We start from the raw sequence: 9412 nt of genomic DNA, 5'->3' as shown, positions 1-9412 counted from the left end.
TTGTCAGTATCAATGGCCACAGGAGTGCTTTGGTTTCACAATGCTCTGGTGTACGTCAGGGTTGCCCCCTGTCTCCACTGCTCTATGTTCTTTATGTGGAGGTGCTAGCTGCACAGGTACGGAAGGATACTGCCATCAAAGGCTTACTGCTCCCGGGTGGGGGAGGTGATAAAATTACACTTATACAATACGCAGATGATTTTACATTGGTTGGCACAGAGGAGGATGATATCCACAATTGTTTTAAAATTTTCGACAATTTTGGGAAAGCAACAGGCTCTAAGATTAATAAACAAAAGTCTTTAATGATGTGGCTTGGGAAATGGAGTGGAAGAATGGATTCTCTGCATGGACTTACAGTTCAGTCTGATGGACTTAAAATCTTGGGTATTAAATTTTACAGAGAACAAAGTGCGCAACGAAATTGGGAGGAACGACTTGCTATAATTAAACAACGCCTTGGTCTTTGGAAGTCGCGTCATCTTTCATTTATAGGAAAGAGTTTAGTACTCAAAGCTGATGTGTTGCCACTTTGTACTTATTTAGGGATGGTTTACCCACTTCCTCGGGTTTTTGGTAGACGATTAAAAAAGATCATTTTTTGCTTCATGTGGGGAGGGAAATATGAATCGATCAGGAGAGTGGATATGGAGAAGTCGGTGGAAACTGGTGGTAGGAGTGTCATTGACTTTCAACTGAAATTAGATTGCATATACTATGCCAATGTGTGTCGTACGTTGATGATCCAGGACAATGTAAAACATAAATGTTTTGTTCGTTTATGGTGTGAGGACCTTCTGAAGATCTCACTGCGATCCAATGCTGTCCCCCACGCTGAAGATAGACCATGGCATTATAATCAGTTGGAAGTTATGGGAAAGCACTACCCTGTTTTTAGAGACAAACTGAAGGTAACATCACAGAAGGCTCTGTACCAATCAGTACGAGAACAGTGCGAATCCCAGTGTTCATCAATAGTGGTTGTCCCTGCAATGGAGTGGAAATTAGTGCAACCCTCTCAACTTGATAATCGGCACAAGGATTTGAACTGGTTAATGCTATGGGGAAGACTCTCAGTAAGGCAGCACCTCTACAGACATAAACTTTCTAGGACATCTGTGTGCCCCCGTTTATTGTGTAATGATGAAGAGACTGTAAAGCATGCATTTTGGGACTGTCAATGGGTTTCCAGAGTATGGCAAGAGACAGAAGGTTTTCTATCTAAGAGTGGGATTCAAGTGCTTTTGACTTATCCTATTATTTTTTCTTTTACAGGTTTAAATCATTTTTCAAAGACGTTTCGACTCCTTTTGATTATTATTCTTAGTTCCGTTAAGTTTGAAATTTGGCAAGCAAGGTGGAACTTGATTCACAATAATAAAATATCTCAACCTCAGACAGTGGTGAAGAGAGTTGAATGTCAGATTGGTCTCAAAGTTAAATGGGATATTCAGCGGTGGGGTTTTGCAGCTGCCAAAGAGCGTTGGAAGGGGTTTTTCTATTTGGGAGAGCGGGAATGTTGTTTGGGTTAATGTGGAAGCTAAAAAATTTTTTGATGTACAGCTGGTTTTGAAGTTTTGGGACTGGTTTTTGAAATGATACTTTTTGTATTTTTTGTGTACATGTAAAAAGTATGTATATATCTGTAACTACTCTTTTTATGTGTCTACAGTTTTTGTTTCTTAATAATAAAAAAAAATCTGTTCTTATCAGTTTAATATCTGATACGTCCCCTATCTGGGGACCATATATTAAATTGATTTTTGGAACAGGGAGATGGAATAGGGGCTTGCTCCGTCCACTCCACGCATCGACCTGGTATTGCAGTACTTCCAGGAGCGTGCACTTTCTCCTTTACTGGTATAAAACAAGACAAGCAGCCTTGGCTGGGGATTGCCTACTATGAGGGAAGGGAAAGAAGCTCTAGCCAGAGCAGGATTGATTTAATTATTTAACTGAATAATTAATTAATTAATTTAGTTTAATTTGACTTAATTAAGAAAAGTTCATGCGTGCCTGTAGGACGCTATTGCTTGTAGTACTTCCAGCATTCCAACAGATGTCAGGCGAGGCTCGGAATTAGAAGGCCGCTGTTGTGGGGTGAGTGAAGTAGTGTCGGACGACCAAGCCTGTACCGCTAGCAGGAAGCCTTATTAAGCTCCCAGAAACCACGAAGCAGTCCTGCAGGCTGTCTGATGTCGCTGCAGCGCCCCCTGTGTTCGAGGCCTTGTTCACACAGGCGGGCCAGGATGTGCCTTCTCCTTTTCATCTTCAATCTCCAACAGGTGTGAACGTGGTGTCTGAAGAGTTGTGAACGTGGTGTCTCGAGGGATATCTAGCTCGTCACCGCTCTTCACTGACGTCTCCTTCTTTGTTTTGTGGGCATCTAGGGCGGGGATGGAGGTGGAGATGGTGGTTTAAAGCCGTCCTCTTCCTTGCCTGGTCTACCCCGCCTCCCCCAAATCCCACCACGAGCGCCAAACACCCAAAGGGACCAACTGACTGTCCCTCCCCCTCCCCCACGCCCACTCCCACTCCCAGCTGTATCGGCTACCTCGTTTCCGCACAACTCCGAGGGTTTTTCCGCCGTTGTGGCAACCCTTGGGCTTTGTATCAGGCCTTGGCTCCAAGGTGGGCCGCTTTTGTCACGAGGCCGTGGAATGTCACATGGGTTCACGTCTCGGCGCTTGTCTTAGGGCAGCTGCTTCCTCCTGCCAAGTTGATGCTTACCATGCAGCTGACGCATGGGCAAGACGGTGGGGCTGGCTGGCCTGGGGAGTTTGTGGCATCGCTTCGGCCTTTGGCTAAGATCAAGTGTAGTATCTGTTCTTATCAGAGTGGAGAACTGCTTGATTTTTCCATTGGGATCTTGTTTGCGATATAATTCCTTTTGACGGCGATTGAAGCTCTGCTCTCAAAGTCAGTAAGGAAGCACAAGAGCTGTTTTTACGGCTATTGAATTCTTGATTCTGAGTGAAAGTAGGTTGGCTGAGTCCACCGCTTTTTACAAAGTTTCTAGAATTTGAAACCAAGAAAACAGAAAGGAAAAAAAGAAGAAGATAGAAGTTTGAGGAGGATCATTTGCATAGCTCCGCCCACCAAGAAGAGAGCTGATATCTTTTGGAAAGAGTCATCTCTCATCTGCAGACGACCTCCATCTGGAAAGAAGAAAAGACTACGAAAAGACCAAGAATGGATTCTGCAACCCTGGCTCCAGTTTCTGCTGATGCTCCTGCTTCAGCACTTGCTCCTACCTCCGCTTCTGCCCCGGCTAGGAAGATCTCCGAGAAGCTGGGAAAGAGGAAGGCAGCTACTCCCAGCCTGGAAGATCAGCCCTCTTCTGGCCCCTCTACATCCCAGGCCGCAGCTCACCTGACTCCAGCCCGAAAGTTCCAGGATGGCCCCGGCTCTGGAACCCTGGATGAAGCAGACGGTGGTGCTGAGGCTCAAGGAGGTGGAGGGAAGGATCCCTGAAATGAGTGCAGAGACCTTTGGGAAGAAAATGGTCATGGAGCAGGGATTCTCCAGAGCAGATACATTGAGCATACAGTCATTCGCTCTGGGCCTCTTCTATGTTACGCTTGCCTCTATTGCGGTCTGCAAGCGCTACTGGGAAATGGTCCAGAATGCAGTGCCGGACTCCCCCTTTGCTCGCTTTGTGGGGAATTGCCCCATACAGAGAGAGGAAAGGAGAGTGACGATTGCCATGAGGAATCCCCATACGCCTGGCAAGGACATCTCCACGTTCCTGAAGCGCTTCTGCACGTGGTGAGGGAACCCACCCAGATTCAGGACGGAATGGCTTCTGGACGGGTAAGTGGTCGGTCATCGCCAGGTTGTGGAAGGACAACGCCTCCAAACGGCCTCCAGCACCTACCGCAGAGCTTCTCCTTGGGAAACTCGGCGGCAATCCTGCACTACCCTGACCAGCCAAAATCCTGCAGGAGATGCGGAGCGATGGGCCACGTGCTGAAGGACTGCAAGGAGGCCGCTTGCAGGAACTGCCGGGTGACTGGCCACGAGACGAAAGACTGTCCCAGGAAAAAGACCTGCAACCTCTGCGGACAGACCAGCCATGTGTACAAAGACTGCCCTCAGAGACAGAAGTCCTACGCCGCTGTGACCTCAAACACTGTGCACACAGGAGGATCAAAACCCAATCTGCCTGCCGATAGGAAGCAGAAACTGAAGTCCCCCCCTGCAGCACCGGGCGCGGCACAGGTAATCAAGAAAAAGGACAAAGGAGGAAAGACAAAGAACTCCACCCCTCCCCCCTCGACCCTCCCTCCTTCCAACCCTGAGGCAGCTCCCCCCTCCCATGCTACTTCAGAGCCCTCACATCCACCCCCCTCACTCACCCTCAACCCGGAGGACTTTCCCCCTCTCGTCGCACCTACAGGGAATCGGACAAGGAAGAGGAGAAGTCCAAACAGCCCAGAGGAGGACCAGAGAAGGAAGAAGACAGCAGAGCCCCCATCTGAATGCCCACAGCAAGAAGACGAGGAGACCCAGATGGAAGAGGAGCTGTTTCTCGAAGCAGCTCTAAACTTCCAGCCTACCCACAACGACATGGACAACCTGGCACAGATCAACCGGCTGCTTCAGATCGAGGACCCCGGGGCCGGCAGACCCGAAGTCCCGCCTGACCGAGGCGACGACTAGGGGCTCCTGGCCCACACTAACCTCTCCATTTTACTCCCCATGATGGCTACTCTTTCTTTATTTTCCATCAACGTGAGGAGCATCAAGGACAAACTGAGGAGACAGACGGTGATGACCTTCCTGTCCGCTCAGAACTGTGATGTGTACATGCTGCAGGAGTGTGCCCTCCCACCCTCCAGAAACTACCGCCACCTGGGCAAACAGTGGTCTCACGGTCCTTCCTACTGGTCGGGAGGTGGTGACAACAAGGCAGCGGGGATCGCCCCTTGTCAGGGGAACCGTTCACGCTGGACTCCGTCCGGGAGCTCGCCTGCGGCCGGCTGCTGGTCGCCGACGGATCGTGGGGAGCCTGTCCGCTCATCTGCGTGTATGCACCCCCTGGGAAGAACGAGCGCTTGGAGCTTTTCCAGACCCTGCGGCCCCATCTCGCCACTTCCAGGGCGGTGGTGATGGCCGGGGACTTCAACTGCCCCCTGGAGGAGGACGGGCGCAGCTCAGGCACATCCACCAGACTGGACACCACATCCAGGCTGCTCAGGGAGATGGTGACAGAAGCTTCCTGTCGGACGCGGCGGGGACTACCGGGGCAGGCTCAGCCAACTACACCTGGAGCCGGTCTGATGGCTCGACCCGCTCCCGGATCGACTTTGTCTTCGCCTCCAGAGCAGTGACAGCCGAAAGTACACATTGGTCCGTGCTTCTTCTCAGACCACAGGGCGGTTCACTTCCAGGGATCCCTCGGCCAAAGCCTTCCGCATGGCCCGGGGTCGTGGAAACTGAATTGTAGCCTCCTGGAAAGGGAAGACGTCATGCAGGAGCTAAGGACCGCTTACGTCGCTTGGAAGGAAGAGAAATGCCACTTCCAGAAAGTAAGCGATTGGTGGGAATTTATTAAAGTTAAACTCCGCAGTTTCTTTCAGGCCAAAGGAAGACGGCAGGCGTGCCAACGGCAAAGGGAATTCTGCAGACTGCAGAAGGAGCTGTGGTCCCTGCAAGAGCTTCACCAGTGCGGCTGGGACGTGAGAAATGAGTTGGAGGAGACCAAGGAGAGCCTGAGGAGGCACTTTGAGGAGGAATCCAAACGCATTGTCTTTCGATCCAAAGTGGAGAACCTGGAGAAAGGTGAGAAGTGTAACTCCTTTTTCTTTAGGAAACTCCACTCCGGCCACACTCCCCTGAGAGAACTGCGAGACGATGGAGGGGTCGTCAAAACGGGAAAGGAGGCAGTGATGGGAGTGGTCCGGGACTACTACAGCAGCCTCTACTCCCCAAAGACGACCAAGCAGACGAACCGACCGGTTCCTAACAGGTATTAACAAAACCTTGGATCCCACAGGTGAGTCTGCTCTGAACGCACCCTTGACGCTGGGGGAGCTGCACTCTGCCGCCAGATCCTTCAGGGCCGGCAGGACCCCGGGCAGTGACGGACTACCAGCCGAAGTGTACGTCGCGCTGTGGGACCTCATCGGCCCGGACCTACTGGAGCTCTACCGGGAGATGGTGGCGGAGGGCAGAATGCCTCCGTCGTGAGAGAAGGAATGATCACGATCTTGTACAAACAGAAGGGAGAGAGATGCGAGCTGAGGAATTGGCGCCCATCACCCTCCTGAACGTGGACTACAAGATCCTGGCCAAGGTGATAGCCAACCGCTAAAAAGGTGATCGGACAGGTCGCCCACCCAGACCAGACCTGCGCATCCCCGACGCAGGATCGCCGACAGCTTGGCCATGATCAGGGACTCGTGCACTACGTGAAGGAACGCCGCATCACCGCGGCCTTGGTCAGCCTAGATCAAGAGAAAGCCTTCGACCGGGTGTCCCACGAGTTCATGATCAAGGCTCTGCGAGGTCTCGGAATGGGCGACACGTTCTGTTCGTACATCAGCCTGATGTACCGAGACATCTCCAGCATGGTGCTGGTGAACGGCTGGAAAACTGACCCCTTCCCGGTCCTGTCCGGGGTCAGACAAGGCTGCCCTCTCTCCCCTCTTCTCTTTGTCTGTTGTATAGAGCTCCTGGCGGAACGGATCAGAGGAAGACCGGAGATCAGAGGGATCACCGCACCGGGACCGGACAGAAGAGAGATCAGATGCTCCTCTACATGGACGACGTCACCGTGATCTGCGCTGACCAGAGATCGATGACGGCGCTGGCGGAGATCTGCGAAGACTTCGGACTTGCTTCGGGAGCAAAGGTCAACTGCGGGAAGTCAGAGGCGATGCTCCTCGGGGAATGGCACCTGACACCCTCCGCCACCCTCCCCTTCACCATCAGACGGACTCCATCAAGATCCTGGGCAGCTGGTTCGGAGAGAGGAGCGGCCCTGAAGACGTGGGACGAGAGACTGGCCAAAGTCAGACAGAAGATCGGGCTCTGGAGCCTCAGGGACCTCACCGTGGAAGGCAAAGCGCTGGTGCTGCGGAATGAGATCCTCCCGGTCCTGCAGTACCCGGCCCAGGCATGGCCACCCTCGCCACCGTCTGCAGAGCCATCACCAGGGCAGTCTTTCACTTCATCTGGGGCTCCAAGATGGACAGAGTCAAGCGGGCAGTCATGTACAAAGAACCCCGAAAGGGTGGGAAAGGCATCCCCGACATCCCCACCCTGCTCAGGGCCTTCTTTGCCTGCAACTGCATCCGCAGGACACTGACGGAGTACAGCAGCGGATCGTCCGGAAACGCCATGTCCCGCTTCTTCCTCCTGCCAGTCTGGAAGAGACTCGGCTGGGACAAGTGGGACAGCTCCTACCCTACAACTGGGACACTCCATGGTTCTACACGGATGTTGTCCGCCAGAACGGAACACGGACTTCAGGGAGTCAAACGGACCTGTGGAAACCGAAAACCATCTACAAGCTCATCAGAGCCAAAGACACGACGGAGCCTATCGGAACCCTACCATCAGCGACAGCCACGGTGGTCTGGGAGAACATAGCCTCCAAAGAACTGACAAACAGGCACAGGGATCTGGCGTGGATGGCTGTGCGGGGGGGACTGCCTCTCCGCGCGTTCATGCATGCCAGAAATCTGTGCAGATACAGACACTGCCCGTGGTGCATCCAGCGGGAAGAAGACGCACTGCACCTCTTCTGGGAATGCCCAGTGGCACAGTCACTCTTTGACGCCCTGGAAGAGGAATTGGAAGAGTCGGTACCCAGAGACAATCTTTCGCACCATTCGGTGCTCTATGGACTTTTCCCGGGTACCCACTCACTGGAAGCCACCGAGGAGGCATGGCGTCTCATGTGCTGCGTGAAGGACGCTCTATGGGTCGCCAGGAACCGCCTCGTCCTCAGGAGGGAAAGGATGACAATCCAGGACTGCTGCAGATACATCCGCAGCCTCCTCAAAGACTATTCTATCCTGGACTCCTTGAAGAACTGAGGATATGCAAGACCACCTCGCCCTCCAAGAGGTTTATTAATGTAACCTTTGGTTTACTGCAGCCTTCGGCAAAGCCCCCTCTTTGAGGACAAGCTTTCAGGGACGGGACCAAGTCGAGACTGCAATAACTTGTAAATAGTAACAGAATGTGGAACACTGTATTGAATGTAATGGAAAATAACCGAATGTTATTGACAAAACACTTAATATGGCATGTAAGATTGTAAAGATTGTGATTTTTATATACAAATTACCCTTGTATATGTAAATAAGGTGTTGTAGGTAATGTATAGTGAAAGACTGTATCAGTCTATAGCTGAATACAGTCATCTCTGTTTGAATTGTAGATTGGTATAGATTGTAAGACTATTAGACTGTGTTTTATATATATTACCCAAACATATATGTAAATAAAGTATATTTTTTCAAAAAAATCTGTTCTTATCAGTTTAATATCTGATACGTCCCCTATCTGGGGACCATATATTAAATTGATTTTTGGAACAGGGAGATGGAATAGGGCTTGCTCCGTCCACTCCACGATCGACCTGGTATTGCAGTACTTCCAGGAGCGTGCACTTTCTCCTTTACTGGTATAAAACAAGACAAGCAGCCTTGGCTGGGGATTGCCTACTATGAGGGAAGGGAAAGAAGCTCTAGCCAGAGCAGGATTGATTTAATTATTTAACTGAATAATTAATTAATTAATTTAGTTTAATTTGACTTAATTAAGAAAAGTTCATGCGTGCCTGTAGGACGCTATTGCTTGTAGTACTTCCAGCATTCCAACAGATGTCAGGCGAGGCTCGGAATTAGAAGGCCGCTGTTGTGGGGTGAGTGAAGTAGTGTCGGACGACCAAGCCTGTACCGCTAGCAGGAAGCCTTATTAAGCTCCCAGAAACCACGAAGCAGTCCTGCAGGCTGTCTGATGTCGCTGCAGCCCCTGTGTTCGAGGCCTTGTTCACACAGGCGGGCCAGGATGTGCCTTCTCCTTTTCATCTTCAATCTCCAACAGGTGTGAACGTGGTGTCTGAAGAGTTGTGAACGTGGTGTCTCGAGGGATATCTAGCTCGTCACCGCTCTTCACTGACGTCTCCTTCTTTGTTTTGTGGGCATCTAGGGGCGGGGATGGAGGTGGAGATGGTGGTTTAAAGCCGTCCTCTTCCTTGCCTGGTCTACCCCGCCTCCCCAAATCCCACCACGAGCCAAACACCCAAAGGGACCAACTGACTGTCCCTCCCTCCCCACGCCCACTCCCACTCCCAGCTGTATCGGCTACCTCGTTTCCGCACAACTCCGAGGGTTTTTCCCGCTGTGGCAACCCTTGGGCTTTGTATCAGGCCTTGGCTCCAAGGTGGGCCGCTTTG

At 51.5% G+C, this 9412-nt stretch overlaps 1 non-coding gene and 2 pseudogenes across 1 annotated transcript; all 3 read left to right on the top strand.

Annotated features, from left to right (window-relative positions):
• The first annotated feature begins 1668 nt into the window (after positions 1-1668).
• Positions 1669-1851, top strand: LOC120519366. The gene has a single exon (XR_005631461.1). It is a non-coding gene; the product is annotated as a U2 spliceosomal RNA (small nuclear RNA).
• A 936-nt stretch (positions 1852-2787) lies between these two features.
• Positions 2788-2910, top strand: LOC120519368 (annotated as a pseudogene).
• A 5552-nt stretch (positions 2911-8462) lies between these two features.
• LOC120519367 lies at positions 8463-8629 on the top strand (annotated as a pseudogene).
• The last annotated feature ends 783 nt before the right edge of the window (positions 8630-9412 follow it).

This window comes from Polypterus senegalus, unplaced genomic scaffold, assembly GCF_016835505.1.
Source record: "Polypterus senegalus isolate Bchr_013 unplaced genomic scaffold, ASM1683550v1 scaffold_6015, whole genome shotgun sequence".
NCBI classification, from domain to species: Eukaryota; Metazoa; Chordata; class Cladistia; order Polypteriformes; family Polypteridae; genus Polypterus; species Polypterus senegalus.
This window is presented reverse-complemented; position numbering and strand designations above follow the sequence as displayed.